This window comes from Natrix helvetica (assembly GCF_964273705.1).
Source record: "Natrix helvetica genome assembly, chromosome: 1".
NCBI classification, from domain to species: domain Eukaryota; kingdom Metazoa; phylum Chordata; class Lepidosauria; order Squamata; family Natricidae; genus Natrix; species Natrix helvetica.
This window is the reverse complement of record NC_138548.1, coordinates 345,939,258-345,954,735: the sequence shown is the minus strand read 5'-3', so window position 1 is coordinate 345,954,735 and position 15,478 is coordinate 345,939,258. Positions and strand designations below refer to the sequence as shown.

Below are 15,478 nucleotides of genomic sequence, written 5' to 3'. Positions count from 1 at the left end.
TCTCACGTGCCCAGAGAGATGACTCTGTGTGCCACTTCCAGCATGCGTGGCATAGGTTCGCCTACCTACCTAGGTTCTTGGGAAGCACATATAAACCAGCTAAAGAATGGGCAGTTGTGATTTCACATTGTTGTGAACAAAGAATAATAATAAATAACTTGACAAACTTATGACTTGTTCAGTCATTTCTTTGAGAAAATTAATGCAGTGATCAGAACACACACACACACATCATAAATTGAAAAATAATTGTAGTGACAAATGTACTTCAATAATAGGTCAATATATTTATTTAGCTAAAGAGATTAGGAAAAAAAAGAAGTGGTACTGGGAGAGACTTCTAACTTCCTGATGGCTTCCCCATTGATTTTGCTTGTGGAAAGCTGGCAAGGAACACCAGAAACCACAATCATGTGAGCATAGGGATGAATCAAAAGCCATAACTTTGTGAATAAAACTGGTCTGGACATTGCAGAAATTTTCACAGGAGTAATTGGTGGTGGAATTTTTACACATTCTTTAAGTTAGCAGATTTTAGATTCAAAAATTGTTGCAGTGTAATACTTGAGGGTACAAACAGACAAACAGATAAGCATGAGAGTTTTAGCAGTATATAGATAATAAATATAACAAATACAATATGGCTGCTTTTTACATTGGTGAATCTTGGGACAATTATGGAATTAATCATGATGTCTAATTATTCCTTACCAATTCTTTCTGACTATCCATCACAGCCAAGGAGGCGTTAAACGAAGAACAAGTGTTTAAACTGTGAGACCAATTCTTTTCTTCTGTTGATACGAAGAAACATTTTCCTCTATATCCAATCCAGGGATCTGGGCAGGCAACAGCTTGGCTTGCAGGGGAAGGACAAAGTGGACATGTTTCTGGTTTTTTAACTGGAAGTAAAACAAAAAACACAAATCATATGGCCCACAATTAACTACAGTTCTGACAACAAAGTTTGAACAGTTAATATTAAGCTACCTCATTTAAATAGTAATTCCAGGGTTTAAGGAAACCAAGTGAGTTAACCTATAAATACAGGTAGTTCTTATTTTCCAACCACATTTGCGGCTGGCAATTCTGGTTGCAGTTGTTAAGTAAATATTCACAGCTCATTCAAATGCAAGATTATGTGACTGCGACTTGCAACTTCCTGCTAGCTTTCCCATTGACTTTGCTGTACAGAATCTGTGTCAGGCGTGCCTCCTTCAATATCCAAGAAAGAAAAATCTCAACTCCATTTGAATAGAGATAAAGGACTTTTACTAGATATGAATTGAAAGCAGCAAAAAGAAAAGCAAGACCTGAGCCAAAAAGACGTGAACATGTACGTATCAAACATTACGCAGCACACTCCCCCCAATTCTCCAACTCAATGTCCAATCTGCAACTCCCTAAGGCAGTGATGGCGAACCTTTTTTGGCTTGCATGCCAAAAGTGGGGGGAGCGCAGGGTGTTGTGCGTGGGCGTGCCACACCCATAATGCTATGGGCACAACCATCGCTCCCCCCCATTTTTGGCGTGCTTTTTTCTCCCTTCCCAGGCTCCAGAGGCTTTATGGGAACCTGGGGAGGGCAAAAAACAGCCTCCCCCCTCCCAGAGATCCTCCGGAGGCTTCAGAGGCTTCCCTGAAGCCTCCAGAACACAAAAATCCAGCCCTTTGGGCAAACCGGAATTTTGGGAACAGACTTCCGGGTTGCTTGTAGGGCTGGTTTTAGCCCTCCAGAGCCCTCAGGAGGATTCCCTGAAGGCTCCAGAGGGCAAAAAACACTTCCAGTTTGATCGTAGTGTCGTTTTTTGCCCTCCGGAGCCTTCAGGGAATCCTCCTGAGGGCTCTGGAGGGCTAAAACCAGCCCTACAAGCAAACCAGAAGTCCGTTCCCAAATTTACGGTTTGTCCGTAGGGCCGGTTTTTCATGTTCCGGAGGCTTCAGGGAAGCTCCTGAAGCCTCCAGAGGGCGAACAATGGCCTCAAAAGAAGGCCGAAGTCAGCTGTATCTGACAGGGCAAGCCTCACGTGCCCTGACAAATGGCTCCGCGTGCCACCTGTGGCACTGTGCCATAGGTTCGCCATCACAGCCCTAAGGTGTCGTCTGGGGTGCATCTTCAAAAAGCCTCATTAAGTTGGTATGCGAGGCGGTTGGCCTTGACCAAGTCCAAACACAGGCTACCAGCATGTGCAGAAGATGGTGAGAGCAAAACTCCCTCTTCATAACTCCTCCAGCACCAGTAATTCCCCCTCTCAAATATCACAAGCCCCCTCCCTCCCCGTTTCTATCGCAGCCGATAGCAAGCAATGAAAGTAGAGGCTGACATTCTGGCTGTGAAGGCCAATAATAATGATCATGTGACTGTGGATCTCTGTGACCATTGTAAACATGCGCTATTTGCCAAATGCCCAAATTGCTATCGTGATGCTGGGAATGCTGTGACAGACATAACTTCAAGGACTGGTCACAGATCTCCTTATTCAGAGTGGTGACAACTTTGTACAATTGCTGAATGTGTGTAAACACACACATAAACTATATGTACATAGACACAAATACATATATAATTTTATAATGTAATTTTAGATTTGCATCAGGAATATATATCAGTACATGTCCCCAATTTAGAGAGCTTAGCTTGCACTGCATTTATTTAGCCATATATAATACATGGCTCAGCAGTTAAAGATGCTGAGCTAGTCAGCTGGAAAGCTGACAGTCCAAGGTTCAAGACCCGAGCACCATGCAATGGGGTGAGCTCCTGTTACTTGCTCAAGCTCCTGCCCATCTCACAGTTCAAAAGCATGCAAGTAGAAAAATAGGTACCACTTTGGTGGGAAGGTAACAGCATTCCATGTGCCTCAATGTATAGTCATGCAAGCCACATGACCATGGAAATATCTTTGCGCAACACTGGCTCCCTCAGCTATAAAACGGAGATGAGCACTGTTCCCTAGAGTCAATTTGCCCTTTTACATTCATTGCTTCCTTGTGTTTCCTTCGTTTCAGAAAACTTCCCTGCTGTTTGGGCTCAGCCAGCTCCTTCTTCAGATGCTGTAAAGCAATAGGATGCTAAAGAAAAATCATAAGCATAGTCACAGTCACATGACTTTCCACTTAACAGTTGTGACACCTGAGCAATTGAGATGCCTGAAAAAGTTGGTGTTGCTAAACAAGGAGTATCTGTATTGTTCTAGCTAAGGGGAGAGCTAACAACTGTGAGTGCAGAATTTAGCAGAGTTAGTTAAGTAAGTCTGGGAAAGTATCTGGTGTCAAGTCAGAAGTGAACCTGGCTGAGACCATCTTTACGGCTTCAGGGTTGCCACAAGACAGAGGTGGGGGGAATGGATAGCTGAAGCGTTGTAGTCAAAACATAAAGTTTTCCTGTGGGAACCAAGGACATTTCAAGAGGTGGCTGGAAAGAGAAGTAGAGTAACCAAGCAACCAGCCAGCGCCTCTATTGGACAATGGGACGAATGACGTGGAGGGAAGGGGGAACTTTCATTTTTTAATTAGGTGAAAAGTGCGGGAACTTTCAGAGTCGGTTTTCACCAGTTGTTCTAATATGATGTATCCAATAAATTGTTCTTTGAGGAATCTACCTGCCTCAGAGTTCTGCTTTCAATGGGTGCATTACTTGGAAAGTTGACATCTGGATGATTTCTGATTAATCAAAAAGTACTAATTTTTTAAAAAGCAGTGTGGTTTTATGCCAGAAAGAAGATAAACAGACCAGATTTTCACTCTTCAGCAAGTCATTTAGATAAATATGAACATGTAAAAGCAAGTTCATTGCATATTTCTCAATTTAGAGAAATGGTATAAAGTGATTTATAGAATGCTTTGCATGGAAATGAATGGTTGCTGAAGGCAGTTAAGAGTTGTTTATGAAGGAAATGAAATGTTTATGACAATAAATATTTTTTATTTTGTAAATGGCACTATATTGAGTAGGGAAAAATATAAAGAGGCTGTGTTAAATGCATTATCGGTAGATGTATACGGAACATTGTGTTGAGATTAAAGCAGGGGTGGGCTTCAAAAATTGCAGCAACAGGTTCGCTGCCCCCATTGCTGGGTGGGCATGGTCATGGTGGGCGTGGCCTAGTCAGCATCCTGAACCACAGCAGGTGGGGGTGCGTTTTTCACCTTCCACGGGCTCTGGAGGCTTTTATTGAACCTCCGGGAGGGCAAAAACTGCTTCCCCTGGGCTTTGTAGGCCATCCGGAGGCTGGAAACAGGCCCATTTCTGGACTTCTGGAACATCTGGTAGGCCAGTTTCCCCCCCCCCCCACGAAGCCTCCGTGCGGGCCTTGCACCTATCTGCGTGGAGACTCCTGGGAAGTGGAAGGTGGGAGGGGCAGGGTGGGCGTGGCCAGCCAGGGGTGGCATTTGGGGATTTGCTGAACTGGGCAGAATCCTAGCTAGAGGATCGCCCGAACCCATGCAAACCCCCAGCAGCCCACCCCTGGATTAAAGTGAGTGATTTTTTGTATACAGAAGAATGCCCTAGCTGTGGCTCAGAGTATGACTAATTGACAATGAATGTTGCGTTGATTATATGATGCAACGAACACTATGCCTCTAAAAAGTAATGTATTTGATATGTTTTTTGACATGGGAAATGGAGTGAATGATTGTAGGTAATATATTTAATGCCCCAAAATTAGTGCTAGTAGATGAATTTGTATACCTTGATAGAACTTTTATTACAGGTATAAAATGGATGAAGAGACTTTAAGAGTGCAAATGCTGATAAAAAAGAGGGAGAGAGGCTACATGGTCTGTTCAAGGAATGAATGTCAAATTAAAATGGCTCGTGTGTAAAAGTGTAGTTCTGATCTTGTTGTATGTTCTTTGAAACTTTGTCATCTGATGGGGCGTAGGTGGTGCTGCTTCTGTGATTTTCAATCCTAAGAACAAGGAAGAGGCAGGGACAAATCATTTCTAAAATGTTGCCATGAAAACTGCAGGGACATGTCCAGGCAGCTGCCAGGAGTCAAAAATTGACTTGATGGCACCACTTAAAAGGTAAAGGTTCCCCTCACACATATGTGCTAGTCGTTCCCAACTCTAGGGGGCGGTGCTCATCTCCATTTCTAAGCCGAAGAGCCAGAGCTATCCGAAGACATCTCCATGGTCATGTGACCGGCATGACTCAATGCCGAAGGTGCACGGAATGCTGTTACCTTCCCTCCAAAGGTGGTTCCTATTTTTCTACTTGCATTTTACGTGCTTTTGAACCGCTAGGTTGGCAGAAGCTGGGACAAGTAACGGGAGCTCACTCCGTTACACAGCGCTAGGGATTTGAACCGCTGAACTGCGAACCTTTCTGATAGACAAGCTCAGCAACTTAGCCACTGAGCCACCGTATCCCATATTGGCACCACTTAAAACCTCTCAAAAAAGCTAAGGTGGAAATGGAATGGTTGAGTGAGTGTGTGTGATAAAACCAGAAAAGAAATGGTCAGGAATGATAGGTTATGGAATCAATTATGTGGAACATGCTCTCTTCTTTCTGCCCTCCACCCACCCATTTGTATTGGGCTTGTCCTACCTTTCATATAACTATATTTCCTTCCTGGAAGAATTTGTAAGAGTGTCAAAAACATATGGCAATCTCAGCAGTGCAATTAAATTCTTCCCTTCGTGGATATGAAGGAAACGTTTCACACACCCACAAAAGTCATAGCTTCAATTGAATGGCAGAAAGCATCATTTTTTACTAATTTGACAACCACACACACACACACTTGCTGCAACTTCCTTCCAAATTGTTCTGTGGTTTTAATGCATGTGGTGATCTTGATAAAAACAATAACAACTATGAATAAAATGAAATAGAAATGCTTCACTACTTACCAGCCAATGAAATTATAACGATAAGCAAAACAACGACCTAACAGCTGCTATAATGAATATTTTATCTGAAATGTTCTTAAGTATGCGATCTGAAAAACAGACAGGAAAATATCAGGAGACGAAGTTCAAGATTTCATTGTTATTTTGATTGTTTTGTTTTTGTTGCCTTGTAAGCTGCCTAGGTTGTAGTCATACTGTAAGTGACTATGTAGGACAGGCAGACACTATGGCGTACAAAGACAAACAGATAGACAGAGGGAAAGGATCTTAATGGCAGAGATCAACCATTACCAGAAAAAAATGGCTGTAATTTGTATGAACAGTTTTCATGTTCTATATGTTAGAACTTAGAATCTTCAGTTTTGTGTGTTGCAGCTGTCAGGCAGGGGAATTGGGGAAAGGAAGTTGTAAATAAATATTTGAAGAGCTTTTGGTTGGAAAAGTCTGATGTATTTCCATTTGTTGACAATTCAGGTTTTTGGTCTAACTCGTAGAGGCTGATTCTGCCATAAATAAACCCTGAATCACCCTCCTCTCCCTTCCCTTCTCTTTTCCACAAGGAAAGACAGAAAGCGGCAGTTAGTGTGACTCAAAGGAGCCCAGAAACACAGGCTTGTTGTCTGTTGTGTGTGGCTTTCAGGTTTCTTCACCCACAGAACAGATCAAGTGGATCAGGAGTGGCTAAGATCCTCCATCCTTCCCATAGTCCCAGGAGACGCAAAGTTAATCTGAATCCCACCACTCTTAAATGCCCAACCGTCCTGCCAGAAGGAAAGGATGGCAACCCCTTGGGAGACTGTCATGTCCAAAAATGTATTATCCCAAAATATGATTCCCAGTAACAGTTTTTCACAACTGCAAGTAATTTTCCATAAGGCAAGGATGAACACACGCAGGAGGGAGTAGCTGGAAAAATAGGCAAGCGTCAGCTGCCAAATGTAATAAAGAAAGAAATATTCAAGAAATAAAACAATGTCTGAATGTAAATACAACACTTATAACCCACACAAATATTTCTAATGTCTCTTTCTTAGAGACAGTGGCAGGGAAGGGACCTTGTAGGTCATCTAGTACAACCCCCCCCCCTGCCCAAGCAGGAGACCCTACAGCATTTCTGACAGATGGCTGTCCAATCTCTTCTTGAAAGTCTCAAGTGACGAAGCGTCCACAACTTCCGAAGGCAAAGCTGTTCCATTGGTTGACTGTTCTCACTGTCAGAAAATGTCTCCTTATTTCTAGGTTGAATCTCTCCTTGGTCAGTTTCCATCCATTATTCCTTGCCTGGCCTTTGGGTGCTTTGAGAAATAGCTTGACCGCTTCCTCTCTGTGGCAGCCCCTCAAATATTGGAAGACTGCTATCATAGGTATTAGCAGGTATTAGCCTTTATGTTTACCAGCATTTATTGTCCTCTTCTCATCAGACCTTCGAGCAGAAGATTCAGTTGTCCCCTCAGGAGCCAATTTATCACCACATCCAGAATCTCCTTCTTTCCCTAAAGAAAGGCAGAATGTCACAAGTATGACAATAAATAGAGATATGGTCTAGTTTTGCTATTGAGAAGAAACTGCTCACAATACCCAACCAGGGCTCCCTCTTTCCCAGCCAAAACAATTCAAACAAATATTTTAAGTAGCTGAAATTCACAAAGATCCCGAAATCCTGAACTACTTGAATGTTCACTGGCAGAACTGCAACATTTCAGTTATTTTAAGGTGCTTTCTTTCAAGGTTTGTAGGCTTTGGCTTGGGTGGAAAAGGACAGGTTTCAGCTCAACCCTAAGAAGGCCAAGGGGTTTGGGTTTTAGGGATCATGGGATCTGGTGACTTGCCACCTTTGGTACTGGATGGGGTGGCACTACCCCAAAGAAAACCAGTGAGCAGTTTGGCAGGACTTCTGGAGTTGCAGCTCTACTTTGTGGAGCAAGGATATAACTTACCTTTAGAGAACATCGCATCACACTTTCATCTTTCATCTTAATAATTGTAAATACCTCCATTATTTGTATCCCTCCTTTGTTATTTTTACAAATAATTCAAGGCCAACATATCTTCATCCTATTTTACCCCACAACAACCACCCTGTGAGGTGGGTTGAGCTGAGGGAGTAACTGGCCCAAAGTCACCCAGCTGGTTTTCATGACTAAGGCAGGACTTGAACCCACAATCTCCTACTTTCTAGCCCTGTACTTTAACCACGAGACCCAATTGGTTCTCTTCTGATGTCAAAATCCTCTCAATTTTAAAATTTCCCTGAGAAAATTCTAATCAATCAATCAGAATACAGTGGAAGGGACCTCAGAGGTCTTCTAGTCCAGCCCCCTGCTCAAGCAGGAGACCGTATACCATTTCAGACAAGTGGCTGTTCAATCTCTTCTTAAAAAACCTCCAGTGATTAAGTACCTACAACTTCAGGAGACAACCTGTTCCACTGGTTGTTTTCACTGTTAGGAAGCTTCTCCTTAATTCCAGGTTGCTTCTCTCCTTGATTAGTTTCTATCCATTGTTTCTTATCTTAGGTTTAAGGGTCTTGCACCAGGCAAGACTCCAATGGGAGACGGAGTGAGTTGGGGTGGGGTGGCAGTGGTTATCATACATTCTTTATTGGCCTTCAGGGGCCTTGTTCCACAAATCTCTAGTTGTGAGACCCTGCTCCTGAAGTTGGGCTCATGGATTAGATCTTGGCCTCCCTGCCAGAGATGGGTTGCTCCCAGTTCAGCCTGGATTGGGCGAACTGGTAATGCAGTGGCAGGAGGCTCCACCCACCCACCCAGATGCATCTGTGCATGCACATAAGCTTCTGTGCATGTGCAGAAGTGTGCGTGAGTGCATGCACGAGCAAATCAGTAGAGAAAAAATGGAAACCCGCCACTGCTCCCTGCTAGGTAGCAACCTCTCTGCCTGAGGTGTTGGAGGCCATCTTGGGGCTGGCTGTGGAGTTCCCCAGATTTATGGTTCTAGGGCAGTGATGGCGAACCTATGGCATGCATGCCACAGGTGGCACCCGGAGCCATTTGTCAGGGCATGCAAGGCGCTGCCCTGTCAGCTGGCCAGCGTGCATGTGCGCGCTGGCCAGCTGAGTTCACCCTTTTTTAAAGCCATTTTTTGCCCTCCCCAGGCTCCAGAGCCTTTATAGGAGCCTGGGGAGGGCAAAAAGAGCCCCCCCGCCCCCCGGAGGCCCTCCAGAGGCTTCATGAGCTTCCCTGAAGCCTCCGGAGCGCAAAAAAGCTAGGGGACTTCAATCTGCCACCTCTGGGTGCTGCCTCTGAAGCACCCCAGGAGTTCATGGCCACCATGGTGACCATTGGCCTAGTTCAGATTATAAATGGCCTGTCTCGAGACCAGGGTGGATAAAAATCAATGATTTTTTAAATTTAAAAAGTGAGGGAAACTCAGTTATTTGGACTGTAATAGTTTTATTGGTTTTTTTCAAGTATTTTGGGGAAAAGGGTACATAAATGTGGGAAAATTTTTTTGACAGCTACATCATACGGAAGGTGGTACTTCCCCGGAATCTTACATCTCTTTCATGTTTTATATATATCAAAATATCATTGTTACATTTATATTAGCAGTTATTTTACTCAATTCTTTAGCATCTTCAACCATATTTTATATCACTTCTACATTTCATTATATTAGCAATTGGAATATGTTTTTAATTCATTTCTGTGACCTAAGTTTCATTACTGTCTCCTCTCCCCTGTCTGTTGGCTGAGCCAAGACTCCTCCCCCCTTCGTGTCTTGTGCGCCGTCTCTTGTTTCACCTAGGAGGTCCTTATGTTTTTCCATGAAGGCTTCTGCCTCCACCACTGTGTTAATTCTCACTCTGGCCCCCTCCCAAAAAATCAACAGGCCTTCTGGAATTAACCACAGAAACCAGATATTTTTTTTAGTTATAAAGAAGAATTTCTTCCTCTTATCTCTTATTCTTTTTGGTATCTGTTTCAAAATGGTTATTTCTTTGTCCTTATATCTTAAAGGTTCCCCCCTTTGAACTCCTAGAATCTCATCTCTTGTGGTTTTTCTGAAGAATTTAACATGAACCTCCCTTGGGACATTGTGTATTCTGGCATATGCTGAATTAATTCTATATATCAGGTCAATATCCCACCCTAGCTGTTGCCTATCTCTTTTAATATAATCTGCTAATATTGTTATCATAGTCTCTCTTAAGTCTTCACCCTCTATTGCAGGTATATTTTGAAACCTAAGAAAAAAAGACATCCTTTCAAATTCCATTTTTTCCATGTAGCTCTCAAACCCAATATTTTTTTTTGTAAAGCCTTCATCTCTTCCCCCACCCCCACAGCATTCTCCTCCAAAGCATTTATTTTTTGACTATTTTGTACAGTCTGTTGTTGAGTCTGAGTTCTTCCTTTAAGTCCGCCAGCTGCTTTTTTATTTCGTCCTGTCCCTTTAAGAGTGTCTGAAACATTTGGTGGAACGTGTCTTGAGACGGCTGTTCCCCCTCAGAGGCTTTTGGTTGCAAAAACGAAGTTAATTGCGTTTGCGAGGGAACCGGGCTTGAAACAGCAGAAGATGGAGCCGAAGCTGGTTTGGGTGGAGGCTTTTTTGGAGGCATTTCAAAATTCAGGAAAAGTTATAGTTCAAAGCAAAAAAGATGGCGTCTGTAGGGGTGCGCCGCCGGGCGAGACCAGGAGACAGGCAAAGTCCAGTGTGGGATATTGATCTTCAATACGGCTCCCCTCTGGTTATATTCAATTTTTCCCAATCCAAGGGGGGGTTGTATAAAGAGATTCCTCTAGGGTTCACCCAGGTTTTATAATTCCCGCCCAAAAAGTTTTTCAGAGACGGCAGTTCATTTGTAACAACATAAACGTGGGATGAAACGCCATTTTGACTCAGCCTTCCCCAGGGATCGGAGAACAGTCATTTAGAAAGTTTCCATTCGTAGCTTTTAAGGTCAGCTCACTTTCTTTCTTCCGCAATTGTTAAAGGTCGTTAGCCCATTGCTTGAAAGAAGTGAATATCAAAGGTTTTTTTTTCCAATTCTCTCTCTGTGAGAGAGATCGTGTAAAGCCGCTTTTCCGAGAGGGGGGGGGAGAAAAAGCCCCCCTCTCCAATCTTAACACTTCGTAAAGATCAAAGAGTCTTAAGGATACTGCTAATCCTCATTTACTTAGTTGTTCAAAGAGAGTAAAAAAAAAAAGACCCGGGGGGGGGGGTTCCCTCCTCACCACATTTCTGCTGTTGCCTTCAAGTGAAGCATTTTCTTCCGATCTCCTCCGGACGAAAGCGCGCTTGGCAAGCACCCCCCCCCCAAAAGCCTCCCAGTGCCTAGGGCAAAGCTGGCAGCCCCCCTGCAGCCACTGCTGCTCCAGGGGGCTCCAGCGAGCCGCCCCCTTGGCAAGACACCCCTACAAGGCATCTTGTGACCCCCCCTTAATAAGGGGGGGCCACAGGGACGGCGAGCAGCGGACAGCATGTCCGTCGTCCACAGAAACAGGAAGTAGAATCCTATGGTAGAGCAGTACCTGAGGTGCTACATGAACTATCAGCAATCCAATTGGGCAGACCTTTTATCTTTTGCTGAGGTGGCGTACAATAATGCTGTTCACAGTAGCACAGGACTCACACCATTCAAAATAGGGAGCGGTATGAACTTCCCAATGCCTTAGTATCCAAGGGATTCCCACTCCTCAGTCAGCTGGCTGACTGGATGTCAATGCTGAAAGCGACCTGGGAAAATGTCAAAAAGGCACTGGGAACTGGCTCCCCTTCGGGGAGAGGGGGCGGTCTATAAATACAATACAATAAATAAATAAAATAAAGCGGCACAAACCTATAAGAAACAGGCAGAGAAACACTGAGCTCCGCAACGGCCATTCCAGGTGGGAGAGAAGATTTACCACTCCACAAAATATTTGAGATTAAAACTGCCTAGCAAGAAACTGGGGGGCAGTCTCTTTTATAACAATAAAATTTCCTCACCAGATGGACACACTTCTCTTTCTGCTTTCCTCCCGTTCCGGAGCTGTCCCAACTTTAGCAGCTTATGGTTGTGCTTCTGTAGCCGGCAAAAAGAGATTATCTTGGATCAATCAGGGATTGTCCCTGAGATCAGCAAGACGTACTCTTCCCTGTCGCTATCTCTTTGGGACGGTTTAGGTCCAAAAGGACCATCCAGCGGCAAAAGTATTGACTGCGAGCTCGGAGCTCCGAGAACACACATCGTATTGTTGCGACGTCAGCTCCTCTCTTGACTCATTGTTCCCAACCCTCCCCATGGTTTACGGAAGAACTAATGAAAAGGCACCAAGAGCACCACTTCAGGAAGGCAAGGCATGATTCCAACCAGGCATGATTTAGAGTCGCTATTAAGGCCTATCTCACGACAGTAACGGGTGAAACAGCAGTATTTCTCTTATTGCGTCCTCAGAGTGATTTACCACTCCACAAAATATTTGAGATTAAAACTGCCTAGCAAGAAACAGGGGCCAAAGTTTATGGAACCATTCCCATAGTAAAGATCATCAACCCAGTCACAGTGCAATTGAAACTGCCTCGATTGTTGGGGAACGTACACCCAGCATTTCATAGCAGCCTCTTAAAACCCGTGATTGGATCCACTCTGAGACCACTACCCCGGGAGCCCCAGGGCCCTATGGTCATAGGGGGCCAAACCCATTGTGAAGTTCAGCGTATCCTTGAGTCAAGGTGGCACAGGAGACAACTCCAATACTTAATCAAATGGAAGGGCTACCCCTTATCAGAGGCATCTTGGGTGAAAAGTAGAAATATCCAGGCTGATTGCCTTATAGCAAAATTCCATGCAGACAATCCAAGCAAGCCTGGGGGAGGGACACATCCCTAAGCTATACACCTGTACTCAAATTGCTTTGTTTTATACAGGTCGCTTTCAAGAAGTGAGGGGAGCCGGATGTCAACGCCTAAAGCATTTCCATGACTACTATCAATGTTTTTTTTAAAACTTTGTCTCAGGGCTCTTAAATTAATTAGACCAACTCTTGGAAACTTCACACTTCCTTTCATGATCACCATTTAGAATTTATACCAAATTTCCTCTTATCAAACCAGTACATATGTGTACATTGTTATCATTATCAATTGTTTATCTAACTATATCCATTATCACTTCATTTTTAACATAATGCTCTAATTTTAACTAAATTTAACTAATATTTTGTTATTAGTTTTCATATCTCAACCTGTGTCCTTCCAGTAATAGTGCAGTCTTATGTCTTTTGCCATTTGTGGAATTAGTCTTCTGGTTATTTCCTGAATCCAATTGGTATGGACTTCTCTTCGCAACTTGTTGCTTTTTGCATATCTTGTAAAATCTCGAGACCCTCCGTCCATTTCTTTAATTAGCTTATCTTTGGTTATCAGTAGTGCTTTTATCAAAGTTTCTCTCTTTGGATCCATCAATTCTTCTCTTTTTTCTTCTTCTAAACCTTGAAATCTGGGGTAGAGCTCCTTTCCATCTATCTTCCCTTTCCATGTTCCACTCTTTCCATCTCCAACCACACTCAGTTCACTGTCAGTATCTACAATTATCTTGCCTCTTTGTTCATTTTTCCTTGGGTTTTTAGGACTCTAACCTCCACTTTTTCCATTTGCTGGATATCTTCAATTTTTCCATCAAATTTTTCTCCTTATCTCTTCTATAAACAAGCTGAGGCTTTTGAAGTGCAAAGTCAAAATGATCAAAGAGAAAAAAGGGAAAGCAATATTTCCAAGACTCAGCCTCCAATCTCCAAGTGGCAGTGTAACTTCTTTTCCCTCTGATGTTACTACCCTCTTTATATTCCTTTTATATCTTCTTTATATTCCAGTCTTAAAAGAAACAAAATAAGGAGCAAAATAAAGAGAAAAAAAACCCTCCAAACCAATATTATAAAAATAAAGAAAGATTTAATCCATAGGTAAAAAAAGAAATAGAAGAAGAAAAACCAATACTTTCACTATAAAAAGTAGGAAATATTTGCAAAACTTCCATCCATAAAAAAAAGGATAACACATTGTCCAATATAGCTTAATTTTGCCACTTATTTTCTTCTGTTTTCAAATTTAATTTAGCTTTAATTTTGGGGGGGCAGTTTCTTTTATAACAATAAAATTTCCTCACCAGATGGACACACTTTTCTTTCCGCTTTCCTCCCGTTCCGGACCTGTCCCAACTTCAGCAGCTTATGGTTGCGCTTCTGTCGCCAGCAAGAAGAGATTCTCTTGGATCAATCAGGGATTGTCCCTGAGATCAGCAAGATGTACTCTTCCCCGTCACTATCTCTTTGGAACGGTTTAGGTCCAAAAGGACCGTCCAGTGGCAAAAGTATCGACTGCGAGCTCGGAGCTCCGAGAACACACATCGTATCGTTGCGACGTCAGCTCCTCTCTTGACTCATTGTTCCCAACCCTCCCTATGGTTTACGGAAGAACTAATGAAAAGGCACAGAGCACCACTTGAGGAAGGCAAGGCATGATTCCAACCAGGCATGATTTAGAGTCGCTATTAAGGCCTATCTCATGACAGTAACAGGGGTGAAACAGCAGTATTTCTCTTATTGCGTCCTCAGAGTGCTGCCCACAGGCCCTGTTTCAGGTCACCCATTCACTCCTAGGTCTGGAGGGGCTCAGGCGATCTCTTGCCAGGGGCAAGCAGAGGGATTTGTTCAGCACCTGATTGACAAAGTCATCCAATTCATTTCCAGTTGGGACCATGCATGGAAAAAGCCTGTGTGAAAAGTCTTGCCCTGTTATCTGGTAATGGTTTGATCCAGTTGGCCCTGATGAAGTGGACAGAACCTTAATTATATCAGTGCCACCACCAATGTTCCCTCTAATTTTTTTTCAGTGTGAGCGAAAAAGTATAGTGTTTGAGCGGCACATTTTCATGCCTGAGCACCTGATTTTTCTCAGAGATGTCACCCAAGACAACAACGAAATCAGTGTTATTTGAAACTCAAAGTTATGTTTATTCAAGGTACCCGCTTAATTAAAAGTGTTATATACCGTATTTTTCGCCTTATAAGACGCACTTTTTTACTCCAAAAAAGAGGGTAAAAATCTGAGTGCGTCTTGTAAGCCGAATGTAGCCACTGCGTCATCTGAAAATGGGGCAGGCAAAGAGGGGGCTGCAGAGATCGTGATGGCTGGAAAGGAGAGAGGTTTCGCTTTCAGAGCTCCCGCTCGGCTGGGCTCCCGAGAGGGCTTAGGCGGTGGTGGCGGTGGAGCGGCTCCTCACATTGCTGGGGCGCTGCTTTAAGCTGCCCTCCTCCTGCAAACGAAAGGTGCCTCAAGGCTTTGGCTCCTGAGATCGGTGTGCTGCCATCCAAAATGCTGGTACCACGATCGCTGCAGCGCCCGCTTTACCTGCCGCTTCTCGGGCGGTTCCAGGCGGCAGAGATCGTAGTAATAGTATTTTGGATGGCAGCACACCGATCTCAGGAGCCAAAGCCTTTGAATCAAGTTTGATTGTGTCCCATCTAGCGTTCTCCACCCCCAACCCCAAATCTCTCCGGATCTGCTTATTGCTATTGCTGCTATTGCGCCCAGCTACTGAATCTCTTTGCTGCATGTGGAGAACGCTAGATTGGGAAGTTAAAAACCTAGAATGGGACACAATCAAACTTGGTT

At 43.6% G+C, this 15,478-nt stretch overlaps 1 protein-coding gene and 1 long non-coding RNA gene across 3 annotated transcripts in view; one reads left to right on the top strand and one right to left on the bottom strand.

Moving 5' to 3' along the window:
* The window catches only part of LOC309396430 (C-type lectin domain family 2 member D-like), an 88,213-nt gene that overhangs the window by 41,252 nt on the left and 31,483 nt on the right, over positions 1 to 15,478 (bottom strand). The window lies entirely within an intron of this gene.
* The window catches only part of LOC309396539, a 64,297-nt gene continuing 54,817 nt past the window's right edge, over positions 5,999 to 15,478 (top strand). The window contains exon 1 of the long non-coding RNA XR_014176128.1: positions 5,999 to 6,077. This is a non-coding gene — a long non-coding RNA (uncharacterized lncRNA). The remainder of the gene's footprint in view (positions 6,078 to 15,478) is intronic.